Below are 15656 nucleotides of genomic sequence, written 5' to 3'. Positions count from 1 at the left end.
AAAGAAAGAGCGAAATCCTTATTCATCACTTTTACTTCTCACTAAACTCTTAACTTCTAATGGCAGTTGTAAAATATAAGATTAAATCTTCTAACTTCCATAATAGTTGTAGAAGTTAGGTCTGAACCTTGTAACTTTCATGTGGTTTGAGAAAGTTACCAATCAAGTAACCGCTCCAAGGCTCACTATATAAAGACTCATCCACATCAAACGAAAGTAAGTTTTCTATCATTCCTAAAAAGTTGGAATTCTTAAGTTCTGGAAAAAAAAATTAACTTAAGTATCAGAGGGTTCTTGGCCAGTTCACCCCGGTCACCTTTGATCTTGTGTTTCTTTCTTTTTAGTCCTTTCAAACAACCTCTAATCTATTGCAGTCTGGAGCATTCAACCCACTGATTTTTTGTGCATCATCAACTTTGTTATATATTTCCAACAAAAACAATCCTGCATAGTTTAGGATCAAAACATAGCACCAATCAACCAGTAGAGGACCAAAAGATTTTCATATAGCAATACACAAAGAAAGGGTAAAAAAAATGCCTGAAAATTAATCAAGCTAATACATTTTAAGCACTATCCATTTTAAGCATAATATAAATTATTCTATTTACAACCTTATTAGAAGAACTAAACTAAAAAGCAGCTATAAATCCACTAATTCTCCAGATTCCTAAATGTAAAATTCTACCAACAAAACACAAAAAATTCAACCAAAAAGTTGCACTATGATAAATGATTGATTCTCCTAAAAGTTTAAGATATTAGAAAATGTTAAATTTAATCATTTAGATATAATTCTAACAATCCCCCTTAAGTGTGAGCCCAAACTCCCCATTAATAAGTGAGGTCTAATATGTATTGTTTTTAACATTTTAAATGGGAAGTAGAGCGAAGACACTGATCAAAGTTAGGATATCCTACTCAAATACCAAGATAAATTATCGATTTTTCCAAAAGTCTAAGCTATTAAGAAATGGTAAATTTAATCATTTAAATATAATTCTAACACACTTTATGCACTGGAATGCCAACCTTTAGATCTGCATAGGATTGAACGTTCAGTGATTTTAAGTTTTAATCACACAAACTAAAAAGAGTTTTTGGAGGCTCTGAGTTGTTCTTGTGCAGCATGGAGTTACTGCCTCTACATAGTCACCTGAATTAGAGTTATAACAAGCCTTAAATAGGTATTGCCTATATGTAGGGCTAATGGTAAACCATGGCAACCAACTTTAGAATTTAAACATGTCGGTTGGGTTTGCGATTTTCGATTGATTGAGTATCAATTAATTGTCGAAAGACTTGAAACCTCTCTTTTGATTAATTGAGCAATGAACAAACATTTGTCAAATTCAGAAATTCAATCGATCGAGGGTTAAGTTGATTTTTTCAACAAAGGTTTTTTTTTTGAGCTACTTTATTACATTTTGACCTCAAACACTTGAAAAATAGTGCAGATGCACTAGTGGCGGCTATAGGTAAACACCCTAACTTGCAAGGAAAAAAAAATTTATTATTAGGCTTCTAGCCTATTTTGTCAACCTAAAAAGAAATATTGAACACTCAATGCCATATATGGGAGGTGATTAATTTTAACAATTTGACTCAATAAAATTGACTCCCTAATAAAATTATTGCCCTCTTAAACAAAGAAAAATAAAAAAACTCATTATCAAAATACACTGATCTAAACCCAAAAAAGCAAATTATCAAATCCAAAAAAAATCTAATAATTTAAGATCTCAAGGAAAAAAATATCCCAACAACAAAATTACCGATTAAAAAGTTAAAAGAAAATTTAGCTCAATCAACCAATTTTACTAAAAACATTAGATCGTCCCTTAAATAAAATTGTAACAAAATAACAAAACCACATGCATAATCGAAAGAAAGATCAATGGATAAATGATTGCTTAGTTATGTACATTGAAAGAGATGTAGCTAATAGCACTGATAAAAGCTATTATGCAACAATTTTAAAATATGAAAATGTAGAAGGAAATTGTAAAATTTCATGTATTTGCATTTTTTGTGATATTGATATGTTCAAGTTCTCTTTTATTAGATTTGTATAATTTAAGTTACATAATAGCTACCCTGAAAAAAGTTCCTAGAGCCACCACTTATCACATTTAATATTATGTTGCCATAGAATTTTTCATATTAAATCCAAATAAATGGAATTCAAACAATAAATCCAAAATAGAAATATTAAAGGCAATTATAAATAAGAGGTATTAAGTAACAATATAGACAGATTTAAAGGTGCCACACAAATAAAAAGGGAATTTCACTTTGTCATCTTCAAAACCTTGCTCTTTTTACCCGGTCTCATAATATGTAGTATTTCATGCATGTCAATTGTGTTGTATTATCCAGCTTCATGAATCCCTCTAATTGTTGACTTTCCACTTCTTCATACCCCTCATACTCAATCCCATCCTCTTCATTGTTACTTTCCTCAGTTTTGTATACCTCAACAACATTATTTTCATCATTGATTTCTTGCTTGGATTCATTGTTTTGATCAACATCCATGCCCGAAAGAAAAGCATATGAGTTATGTCAGATTAGATTCTAAATACCCAAAATTAAGAAAACCCGCCAAAGACACAAATAATATTAAACCATAAAATTTAAATGAATGAAAAAAATATATATAATCAAAACCCATACCAAAAAGAGATTGAACGAACCAAAAGGATCACTAAAAAATAAAAATAAAATAAAAATATATGTTTATGTTTATATTTATGTTTATGTTTATGTTTGATTGTCTAGTGATGTGTGCATGTATAATATGTGTGTATTCTGCCTTTTGCATTAGCCTTTCCTTCTAAAGTAGAAGCTGAATACCACCCATATAATCATTTCGTTAAGAATGTTGCATTGTGTAAGTACATTCACTATGTGTTCAAGAGAGGCATATTATATGCACTCTTCTCTAAACATTTCCTTATAATCTTTTTAACATCTATGTTGAAATATTAAATTTTCAACAACAAAAAAATGGTTACTTAAAAAAAAAGTCCAAGCAAGATTTATCAAAAAATATAAATTTTGGACAAGTTCAGAATGCCCTCCAAAATTAACAAAATTAATTAAAAAATAGTACAAAAAAGAATAATATAAGGAAAGTTAAAAAAGAAAAAGAAAAAGAAAAAATAATATTAAGCACAGCCCCACACTCACATCATGTGACAAAGGAGGTGGGGTTGTTTATGGCAGCCTAAACTTACTGCCACAATATCACATCTTTGTTTAAAAAAGAAGAAGGATAAGATGAAAGCGGGATGTGTGGCTGAGTAACTTCCTACCACACGCACTATTCAAATGCTTTCAAAAGCAAAAAGTAGCTGATAATCAGCTACAATTTACGCAAACTGCCATGAAAGATGCTAGTGCAGTATTGCACTTTCTTTGCAGTTTTGACCCATGAATTGATTAGTTAAGAAAAAAAAGGGGGGGGGGGGGAATTGTTTCTCAATTCCTCCATAAATTAAAGAGGCTTCAACAGATTAAAAAAGAAGAAGAAGAAGAGGAGCATGCAGATATACAGAAAACACATAGCAAAACACAGAGAGAAGAAAAAAAGAAGAGAGACACAAATAGAGATAAAGAGCAACAAACAGATGAGGAAGACAGCATCAGCATTAGGTTGAGATTTAATCAGTCACTTTCTTCTCTAAATCTCTCCCTCTCCCTCTTCTTCAAATTTGAATTTTTGTTTGGTAAAACAAATAGGGTTGGTTTCCTAAGGAGTTCCTAACTCCATGGATGAAGCTTTAAATACGAGTCCCTAACTCGTAAATCTTATTTGAAAATTATCAAATAAAAATTCTCTCAAGTTTTGATTCAATATTTTCTCAGCTAGAGTCCTTGACTCTACCAAAATCTCTTGGCCTCCCTCTTCTTCAAATTTGAATTTTTGTTTGGTAAAACAAATAGGGTTAGGTTTCACAAGGGGTTCCTAACTCCATACATGAAGCTTTAGATACGAGTCCTTGACTCATAAATCCTCTTTGAACATTACCAAATAAAAATTCTTTCAAGTTTTGCTTTAGTGTTTTTTTCAACTAGAGTCCTTAACTCTACCGCATTTTAATGGAGTCCTTGACTATACCACATCAACGGAGTCCTTGACTCTACCCAATTAATGGAGTCCTCGACTCTACCAAACTAATGCTGTCCTTGACTCTAGCAAACTAATGGAGTCCTCGACTCCACCACGTTTCAATGGAATCCTTGGCTCCTAAAATTATTTTAAATAATGTGGGGATTCTAATTCCTTCAAATTATAACATTTTTTTGGGGGGATTCCTAATTTCTTAATCAAGATTGGAGTTAGTAATTTACAAAATAAAATGACCATAAAAAATTTTGATTTAAGGAAATTTTCCAATTCCTAATTTCTAAAACATGTTCATATAAAAATAAAATTGCTTCAAAGGAGTTCTCTTTCCCTTAATTAAATTTGGGATCCTCAATCAAAATATCATTAAAATTCCTACAAAGAAGCAAATGAAAGAAAAGGAAAATTGCTTGGATATTCAACTTCTCAAAGAGAGAATCCTTAGTTCAATTTCTATAAAAACATGGTCCTTGACTTGTCCTTGAGATTAAAATCAATTATCTCACCCAAAAACAAAATTAAGTCGATGCTTAATTAAATACAAAGTATTTGACTTAAATGTCCATCATTTAAGTTGGGCAAAATCATACCTGAGGATTTTAAATCTAAAACCTCAAATTAAGAATTACAAATTGGCTTGACCCCCGTCAAGGGTACGTAGGCAACCTAAATAAATTATTAGGTGTAGCCACAAATAAATAAAAACACATATCCCCTTAAACATGGAAATAAAAAAAACTTATGTACAAAGATGACGAGGTTGGAATCAAAGGGTCTTCCTTTGAAACAAGTGGTTGTAATTAAGAGATACATTATCTTGAATGGGAACTACTCACATCAAGAAAACTCATACGCCAAAAGGCCTATGGGTCAAATTATGTTTGATGAATTTGACTAATTTGACAATTCTTGTTAAACATAATTTAACAATGTTTGTTAAATATAATTTGACAATTTTTGTTAAACATAATTTGACAATGTTTTTTAAACATAATTTGACAGAGTTTGTTAAACATAATTTGACAATGTTTGTTAAACATAATCTAACAATTATTGTTAAGCATGGGTTAACAATTTTCGTCAACGCAATTTTTGGCACGCTCGGTGGGACCCATTCTCTTTTTCATCTCCAACTATGTTTCTTATACATCAATTTTTTTTTTTTTTTGGTTGTAAATAGGTTTACCAATGGCTCCCCAAGTGACTGTTTACTTCCACAAGCTTCTTACAACTGCACGAGGAGCAAGTGGTTGTTGCATGACATTCACCCTTGGTCACCCTTCTGTCAAGCTCGAGGTACCGAATGATAAAAACATGACCAACATCCAAGTTTCATCAACTTCAAAGACTTCAAGGAAAAGGAGAGCAAGAAAAAGTGCTAAAGCTAAAAGATCCCAAACAGAGAGTTCAAATGTGAATGACTCACACAATGGATATGGCCCCAAGGCTTCTCCCCATTCAAATCATGATTGGCTCCATCCCAATCACATTGGGAACAACTAAGTCAGTAATGGTGACTTCAACTGAAGAAAGGGAAACTAGTCCTTCTAAAACCCTGAATATTAAGGTCACTAAGAAATTTATCAAGATTTCGAAGAAGGAATCACTAAAGCGAAAGGTGACTCCTCAACCAAAGGCAATGTGGCCTCGCATGCTTGAACTAATTTCACCAAAGAGTGATCTTGTTGTCAAGGGAATAGAAGTAGCCATGGACACTAATGCCTCCTTTGAAACATTGCCACCAACCAAGCAAGGTCCTAGAAAAAATGCAAGGAGAGAAGAAAGCCAAACTTCTAAATTATTTGATCACTATCCATTAACGGCTCTTTGTGCTGAACGATCAAAAAGGGCCAAGTCAAACTTGGAGGTTCAAAAATTGGCATTTTTCTCCGGCTATTTGTTGGCAAAAGAAGAAAATTTTGGATTAGGGATAAGTTCAAAACACAAAAATATGACAGATTCGTGAGGAGGTTAATAAGCCACCAAGGCCTTACTCAGGTCCTATCACACGCTCTAGGGCTTGCCTCATGTCCCAATCCATCATCGATGATTCATCAATCTCCACCACTTCTTCCGACACTATGGAAACACAAAGTGATTTTCATAGTCCATTATATGAAGATTCAGAGTCTATTTTTCAAGAGGAAGACTTTCCAAAAATTCTAATGGATCAATTTGGCAAAGTGTTAAAGATCTTAGATTAAAGTGATTCTAAAGACATGCCGGTTCTAGTAATCAGCACCACAAATTTAGAAGAGTAACTTCAAGAGTTGCAAAGGAAACTCATTGAGAAAGATGCCAAAATAGCAACCTTGGCAGCCCAAGTAGCTTTTCAAGCAAGTACATCAGCTAGAACTCATGTGCCTACAACTGAAGAAGGACACACATCATCTAGTTCTATATCACAAGATGAATTAAAGACACTCATTGCAGAGGGAATCAAATAATTTTAGGCATCTATAAATTTACCTGTTCATGGATATCGACAACCATATTTGGCTCATTATGATTTTGTTTCATTCCCAACGGGTTATCAAAAACCAAATTTTGAGAAATTTGATGGCTTGACTGGTTCCCCACAAGAACATTTGGCACATTTTTATTCAGTGTGTGAAGAATCTGCTTTGTCAAATGCCTTGTTGATAAGACAATTCATTCAATCTCTCAAGGGTTCTACATTTACTTGGTACACACAATTGTGACTAGGATCAATTCATACTTGGGATGATTTACAAAGGGCTCTTCTTGCCCAATTTGTGAGTTAAAAGAAGAAAGTTTCAATCATTGATTTAGCCGATGCTCAATAAAAATCGAATGAAAGTGTCAATGACTTCATTACAAGATGGAGAAGCCTAAATCTCCAATGTTCTAAAAAGTTGACTGAACAATACAAATGTGTTCAAACAAACTCTTACCAGAGATTGCCACTTTTATAGGGACTACAGAACCTCAAAGTTTTGATGTATTGGTCTCTAAAGCAAGCAATGTTGAAAGACAAATTTCCCAACAAAAGAGTACCACGCAAAGGGGATGTAATTTAGAAGAAAAAATACAAAAGGAAAAAAGCCCTAAAATAACGGAGAAGTAATGGCTTCCTTTGTCAATAATGGAAGGCAAAATGGGAAAGGTAAGGAAGGCTTGAAAAAGCTCACTCTTGAAGAGAAAAAGAAAACAAAATACTCTTTCCATGATGATGATGTGGAAGGGATTTTTAATGAGTTGATGAAAGAAAAAGCAATACAACTCCCTGAGCCTAAAATACCTTATGAAGTTGATAAGATAGATGACCCTAAATATTGCTACTACCATCGAATCATTAGCCATCCTCTATTAGAATGCTATATCTTGAAGAATATAATTCAGAAAATGATAAATGATGGTGAAATTGAGGTAAATAGTTCCTCTCGAGTACTAGCTACTGCATCAAATAACATTTCCTTGCTTGAGGAGGAACCAAAGTCCACTTTGCCTTGCCCACTGAGGGCAAAACCAAATGATGTTAAAAAGGTCAAAAAGACTCTTAATGTCAAGGCCGAGTTAAGCGATCTCCCAAGTCTTTATGAGCTTTTGACTGAAGCAAAATTAGACTGTTGGGACAATTCCTCTAGCATGAAAGATAGAAATGAAGAAGAGTGGCAAACATATATTGGTAAGAAATCCAAGAAAATGGCTAAAATGCCATTACCAATCATTATGCCCTTTGAGAAGCTAGGAGTCAAAATCTGTGGAAGGAAGGATTCCAAGAAAAACAAGAAGAAAAGCATGATTTTAGAGGAAGAAAAATATATTCAATTTGAGAGAATGCCAATAACTCTAGTTGAATATCTTCCTAAGGAATTTCTTCAAAATCATTCCGAGGATGAGATGAAAGAGGAAGTTGTGCAATGTTGCGTGGTTTCAATTGATGACAATGAACCAGAGATAGATGAAGTAACTTTACTTTCAAGCCAACATTTTTCATTACCACAGAAGGAAAAATTAAACCAAAATGCAAAAGATGATGCTTCTAAAGGGAAAGAAGGCAATTCCTCACAACCTTTGTCACCTAGACTATGGGTTTCATGTTTGGCATGCATAATGTTTAGTGATGAGGACCTCCAACTTGGGGAAAAATTTCATAATTAGTTTTTATATGTCAAGGGCACAATTGGAGATGCATGGTTATCAAGAATCCTATTGGATTACAAATCAACTATAAATCTTCTCCCTTATAAGACATTCAAAGTAATAGGGATGAAGTCCAAACAATTGTCCCCATCCAACTTGACCATTCAAGGCTTTAACCAAGTTGGACAAAGAGCCATGGGAACCATCTCATTAAAAGTGGAAATAGGAGAATTGTATTCTGAAGCTCTTTTCCATGTAATTGTGTTGATACTTCCTACAACGTTTTGTTGGGACACCCTTGGGTACACACTTATGGCATAATCGGTTTTGCACTTCATCAATGCTTTAAACTTTGTGATGAAGATGGAAATGTGAAAATGGTGTACACTGATCCTAACCCTTTCATGGGAGAAGAGGTGAATTATCTTGATGCCTAATTTTAAGCAAAAACCATGCTTATGCATCTGTCCAAAAAACAAGGATACTGAGAAAGAAGGGTGAGGGACAATGTGTTTACCCTTATGTAAATGAGAAATTCATTAAAAAGCTCTTAAAAAAAAAAGCTCATTAGGTTGAGGTGACCTAGGCAAAAGTTAGGCCAAAAAAAAAAAAAAAAAAAAAAAAAGGCCTGCTATGTGAAAACTTTTTATAAGGTGACCTAGGCAAAAGTAGGGCAAAAAAAAAAAAAAAATCTACCCCTTTGAACTACATGATGACTTGATCCCCTTTCGGGTCCGTAGGCAGCTTGGTATTATTTACTGAGTTTACTCACATCTTCAAAAAAAATTCTCCCATTTGAAAATCCCCTCTGAACTATATTGATGACTTGATCCCCTTTCGTGTACATAGGCAACTTAGTATTATTTACTGAGTTTAGTCACATCTTAAAAAAAAAACCATCATTTTTGGACTACGTGATGACTTGATCCCCTTTTAAGTACGTAGGCAGCTTGGTATCATTTACTAAGTTCAGTCACATGTCAACCCAAAAAAAAAAAAAAACCAACAAAAAAATGCAAAATGCCGAAGCCAAATCAATCTGCCACCTGGGACTTCAAATTCAAAAGAATTAGATTCCAAATCACATCAAAGAAAATCAAACAAAAACAAAAATCAAGATACGAGTGTCACATAAGAATCACCCTCGATCTCACACGACACTCAAGGGGCACTGTTGAAATATTGAATTTTCAACAACAAAAAAATGGTTACTTAAAAAAAATGTCCAAGCAAGATTTATCAAAGAATATAAATTTTGGACAAGTTCATAGGACCAAAAAAAAAAAAAAAAAAAGCCCTCCAAATTAACAAAATTAATTAAAAACAAATAGTGCAAAAATAATAATATAAGGATGATATTAAAATAATAATAATAATAATATTAAACAAAACCCACACTCACATCACGTGACAAAGGAGGTGGGGTTGTTTATGGCAGCCTAAACTTACTGCAACAATGAATCTTTGTTTTTTTAAAAAAAAGGATAAGATGGAAGTGGGATGTGTGGTTGAGTAACTTCCTACCACACGCACCACTCAAATGCTTTCAAAACCAAAATGTAGTTGATAATTAGCTACAATTTACGCAAACTATCGTGAAAGATGCTAGTGCATTATTGCACTTTCTTTGCAGTTTTGGCCCATGAATTGATCAGTTAAGAGAGAAAGAAAGGGGGGGGGAGCAGTTTCTCAATTCCTCTATAAATTAAAGAGGCTTCAGTAGATTTAAAAAAAAAAAAAAAATCATGCACAAAAAGAAGAGGAGTACGTAGATAGAGAGAAAACACGTAGCAAAACACAAAGAGAAGAAAAGAGAAGAGAGACACAAACAGAGATAGAGAGCCACAAACAGAGGAGGAACACAGCATCAGCGTTAGGTTAAGATTTTATTTGTCCCTTTCTTCTCTAAATCTCTCCCTTTCCCTCTTCTTCAAATCTGAATTTTTATTTGGTAAAACAAATAGGGTTGGGTTTCATGAGGGGTTTGAACGGTTTTAGACCCCTTAAAACACAACCAGATTGGTTAGCCTAGATTAATTAGCCAAGTTGTTACTTAGTCAAATTATGCAATTCTAGGTTAAAGCAATCAAATAATCATATCAAGATATAAAGCAGCGGAAAATAAATGAACACAAGATATGATGACCTAGGAAACCACACGGTAAAAACCTGGGAAGGATTTGACCTAGCTATCCTCAAGGTAAACCTAAATCCACTATGAAAGAATCGAAGTTCATACAAAAGGACTACAAGCTCCCCGCTCGACTTCCTAATGCTACCCACCAGTAGAACTTATTGACACGACCACGTGCAAGCTCCGAATCCACGGACTCCTTCTTTCTTGGACTCTTCAATCAGCTACAAGCACCTACACTTGATATTCTTTAAGCTTCAATGGCAGCAACCTTGTTGATCATCAAGATGTAGATAATCTCTACCTTGAAAACCCTAAGTTTATGTGAAGGAAAGCTCCTCAAAGATCTCACAAGAGATTCACATAAACAGCAATATAAGCAATAAAGACCTTAGAGAGGTTTGGGTACAAAACCCTAGATACAAAAGAGACACTCTCTCCTCTCTCTCCAAAAGCTCTCAAGAACGTGGCTTAGGGTTTCCTTTATATAGTAGGAGAATTAGATCTGAAACCCTAATCCTTAATGGGCTTAAGCTGCTGTTTGGGCTGACTTAAAATTCTACAGATACGATTTTCGATCGATCGAGCCTGTTCTTCAATCGATCGAACCAGGCAGAATATGAAGTCTTCTTCCTGCAGCTTGTATGTTCTTGAATCTTGACTTGAATCACCTTGAGCATTGTCTAATAAAACCTATAGACTCTAAGATCTATATCTAGACAAGTTTGTGTTCACGATTTGCCAATTGTTCTAAACATTTAGAACCTAACAGGGTTCCTAACTCCATACATGAAGCTTTAGATACAAGTCCCTAACTCGTAAATCCTATTTGAACATTACCAAATAAAAATTCTTTCAAGCTTTGGTTCAGTGTTTTTTTTCAACTAGAGTTCTTAACTCTACCAAATCAAATTCATCAATGGAGTCCTTGACTCTACCACATTTTAATGAAGTCCTTGACTCTATCAAATTAATGGAGTCCTTGACTTTATCACATCAATGGAGTTCTTGACTCTACCCAATCCTTGACTCTACCATATTTTAATGGAGTCCTTGACTCTACCAAACTAATGGTGTCCTTGACTCTACCAAACTAATGGAGTCCTCGACTCCACCACGTTTCAATGGAGTCCTCGGCTCCTAAAATTATTTTAAATAAAGTGGGGATTCTAATTCCTTCAAATTCTAACATGATTAATTTTTTGGGGATTCCTAATTTCTAAATCAAGGTTGGAGTTAATAATTTACAAAATAAAATGACCATTAAAAAAAAAAAATTGATTTAAGGAAATTTTCCAATTCCCAATTCCTAAAACATGTTCATAAAAAAAAAAAAAATTTCTTCAAATGAGTTTTCTTTCCCCTAATTAAATTTGGGAACCTCAATCAAAATATCATTAAAATTCCTACAAATAAGCAAATGAAAGACAAGGAAAATTGCTTGGATATTCAGAGGGTGTTTGGATTGGGTTGTTTTGAGTTATATAACTCAAAACTGATAACTCAAATTTCATGGGCCCCACTGAGTGAAATTTTGTTTGGCTTTGTTTTCATTCTTTGTTTCCAAAACTTGTTTCTCAAAATTTTGAGATATAAGAACGTACTAAGGACAAGTTTACCGGTGTTTTCGGTTTTTAAAAACTGAGTTTGATGGCATTTTTGTTATTAGCTTCAATTATGTGGGACCTGGTGCAGTGTGTCGTCACATCACCTTCAAATCATTAGAACTCTCTCTTTTTTTGGCTTCTCTCTAGCTTAAGCAATGAGTTTTACACTACCTTTTCCCTCATTTTTTTGCTCTCTTCCTTCAGATGATATTACTTATAACCCAACTTCCCCATTCACTTATCTCACTCACATCTTTGAACCAACATAAAATCACTTCCTTGACTTTTTCTAAGACCCAACCTTTATATCAAACTCTAGTGGTTCAGTTCATCTCAAAATCTCATGCGTGACAACATCTATTGTGAGAAGAGCCCATCCCAGTGAATACCTAGCACCATCAACAAGCTCATTCTCATCGGCGTCGACATCTTGCTTCTCACGCTTTGCTTACTCACACCCAATTGCTCCTATCTCATTCTAACACTTATAATTCATTCAACAAACCCTCTCTCCCTCTGTGTCTCTACTTCCTTTCTCTTTGTCAATCAAATTTCCTTTTCTCTCTCTCTCTGTCTCTCTTTCTCTCTCTGGAGATGGAGAAAAAACAAATTTTGGTGTCTAAAATTTTGCTCAGAATTCTGTTCATCGACTCCCAATCCAAGTTCAGATTTGGGTATAATTTCAAACCCATTTGGGGTGCCTATAGAAGAAGATCAAACTTTGCATCTAATTCTAAACCCCAATCTCAATCTCATTTCGATCCCCACATTCCAATTTTGAATCTTAAGAGGAAGAGGGATTATGGGTTTCTGCCAAATCTTCTTGCTAACGCTAAACCCCATTTGGATGTGGGTTCTGATCTTAATGAAAATCCAAAGCCCCACAAGATCTTGTTGCTCTATTTTGTATTCCTCTAAATTTCAATGTTTGTATTTCAAAGTTTTTGTTCAGGTGCTCTATTTTGCTTTTGTTTGTGTTTTTTTTTTTTTTTTTTCTGTTTCTCTAAACATTGATGGGTTTTGTAAACTAATGAAATTTGTGTCTGATGGGTTTTGTAAAATAATGAAATTTGTGTCTGATGGAATTTGTGTTTGATGGGTTTTGTAAAATAATCGACTTTGTATGTGATGAAATGTGGACTTCCATGGAGGCAAAAGTGTAGAGATGGAAAAGGAAAAGGAAAAAACCATGGTCTTTGTTCTAACATTCAGTGTGTGTGTGTGTGGAGATAGGAAGACAAAACAGTATTTTGGGTGAAAGGAGAGAGAAGAGGACACGCGTGAGAGAAAACCGCCCTTCTGACCTATGCAGGCTGTGGGCTCCACCAAAAAGTGAAAAAGTTGAGTACTGAGATATGGGACACAGTTTTGAGATATTGGAGCCAAACAAAAATTTTCAATTTTGGGTTTTTGGTGAGATAGAGTTTTGAGATATGAGTGATGAGTTTGAGTTATGTGTTTTGAGTTATGATTTTTGAGTTTTGAGTTTTGAGAAACTCCCAATCCAAACACCCTATCAACTTCTCAAAGAGAGAATCCTTTGTTCAATTTCTATAAAAACATTGTCCTTGACTTATCTTTGAGATTAAAATCAATTATCTCACCCAAAAACAAAATTTAGTCAATGCTTAATTAAATACAAAGTATTAGACTTAAATGTCCATCATTTAAATTCGGCAAAATCATATTTGAGGATTTTAAATCTAAAACCTCAAATTAAGAACTACGAATTGGCTTGATCCCCATCAAGGTTACGTAGGCAATTTAAATAAATTATTAGGTGCAGTCACAAATAAATAAAAACATATATCTCCTTAAACATGGAAATAAATAAACTTATGTACAAAGACGACGTTGTTGGAATCAAAGGGTCTTTCCTTGAAACAATGGATTGTAATTAAGAGATAAATTATCTTGAATGGGCACTACTCACATCAATAAAACTCATACACCAAAAGGACTTTTGGTGAAATTATGTTTGATGAATTTGATTAATTTGACAATTCTTGATAAACATAATTTGACAATATTTGTTAAACATAATCTAACAATTATTGTTAAGCATGGGTTAACAATTTTCGTCAACAATCTATCCTAGGAATTAGTTGAAAAACAATTGTTCAGCTAATTCTTTTCATCAACAATTTTCATTAAAACCAATAATTGTTCTTCTAACTATTTTTATTATGCATTTCATTTTCCTAATTTCTTTTGGTAGAAATAAAATTTTTAAGTTTCAAAGTTATTATTCGAATTCTCATTCTTTTAAGGAGATTATTATGATAACCAAAACTTATAATATAAATACAATTGATATTATTCAAATAATTGATAGTACTCTCAATCTAAACTTGTCTTTTTCATTCTTTAGTAAGTACACCAAATTGAACCAAAATGGACGAAAATAAACCAAATCGATTGAAGTGGAGCGAAATGGACTGAATAGACCAAATTGGACCATTGTGGACTAAATGAACCGAATGGACCACATTGGATCTTATAGGCAAAAGTGGACTGAATTAGACTGAGTGAACCGAATTAGATTGAATTGGACCCAATATACCAAAGTAAATCAAATTGGACTAGAAAGCATTGAACTAGACCAAATGAATTGGATTGAGCTGAATGGCTTGAACTAGACAGAATAGGCCAAAGTCGACAAAATGTACGGAATTCATCTAGTGGACCGAATGGATCTAATTGGACTGAAGTGGATTGCAGTAGACCAAATTGGATCGAAATGGGGCGAATTAACCGAATTGGATTGAAATAGACCAAAGCAAACTGAATTCTAATCTATAATTAGCATTGCCAAGATTGTGTTTTGCTATACATTCAAATTCTTGCTTCCAAAATAACTAGGTATTGACTCAAACAAAAATCAAACCAAAACTATAAGAGAGAGAAAGACTACTTGTGATATGGAACTAAAAAAATAAAACACTAAAACGTATGAACCGAAAATAGAGTTTTAAAATCACAGTGATTTATCAACCTACAGTAGAATTGCAAGAGAATAAAAAATCTAGAGGTAGAGAGTGAAAAAAAGAATAGCCACTTTTTCAGGAGAGAATGTGAGGGAGAATAATAAGAAATTTAAAGAAAATGATTGGAGCCAAACATTTTCCTTTTTAAAATTTGTTTGCTACCTAAGGCTAGTTCCCTTGGAACGTTAGTGTGATTTGTCTTGCCTTCTTCTGTGAGCGCATTCTTTTTCCTTTGTCAGAAAAGATGAAAATGCTTCAACTTTGTGCATGTGAATATATTCAAACAAGGTTTGCTGGGCAGGTTCTGATGAAACCTTTGGGCATGTGTTATGGTTTTGCCCCATTGCCGAATCTGTGTGGGGTTCTTGCTCTCTCCAACTGAATGAGACTTTCAACCTCGGGTGGAATTTTGGTGATCATTTCTTGTGCTGTGATCATGTTTTACTTGGGTTAGTGTCAAATGTAATGTAATACATTGCTGTAATATTAGCTACAGAATCCAAAAATTATGGTACTGAATCAATTTGGTCTGTATAGCTGGAGTCAGATATGCCCATTGTACAGCCTAAAGTTATTATCAAGGATTTTCCAAAGAATCATGTGAACGAAAACATGGAAGTGGAATGAGAGTTTTCTTTTTCATAGTGGAAAACTGCAATGACATTATTTTCTTTGTTTAAACACCAACG

The sequence above is a fragment of the Quercus suber genome, unplaced genomic scaffold (assembly GCF_002906115.3).
Source record: "Quercus suber isolate HL8 unplaced genomic scaffold, Cork oak 2.0 scaffold_58, whole genome shotgun sequence".
NCBI lineage: Eukaryota > Viridiplantae > Streptophyta > Magnoliopsida > Fagales > Fagaceae > Quercus > Quercus suber.
This window is presented reverse-complemented; position numbering follows the sequence as displayed.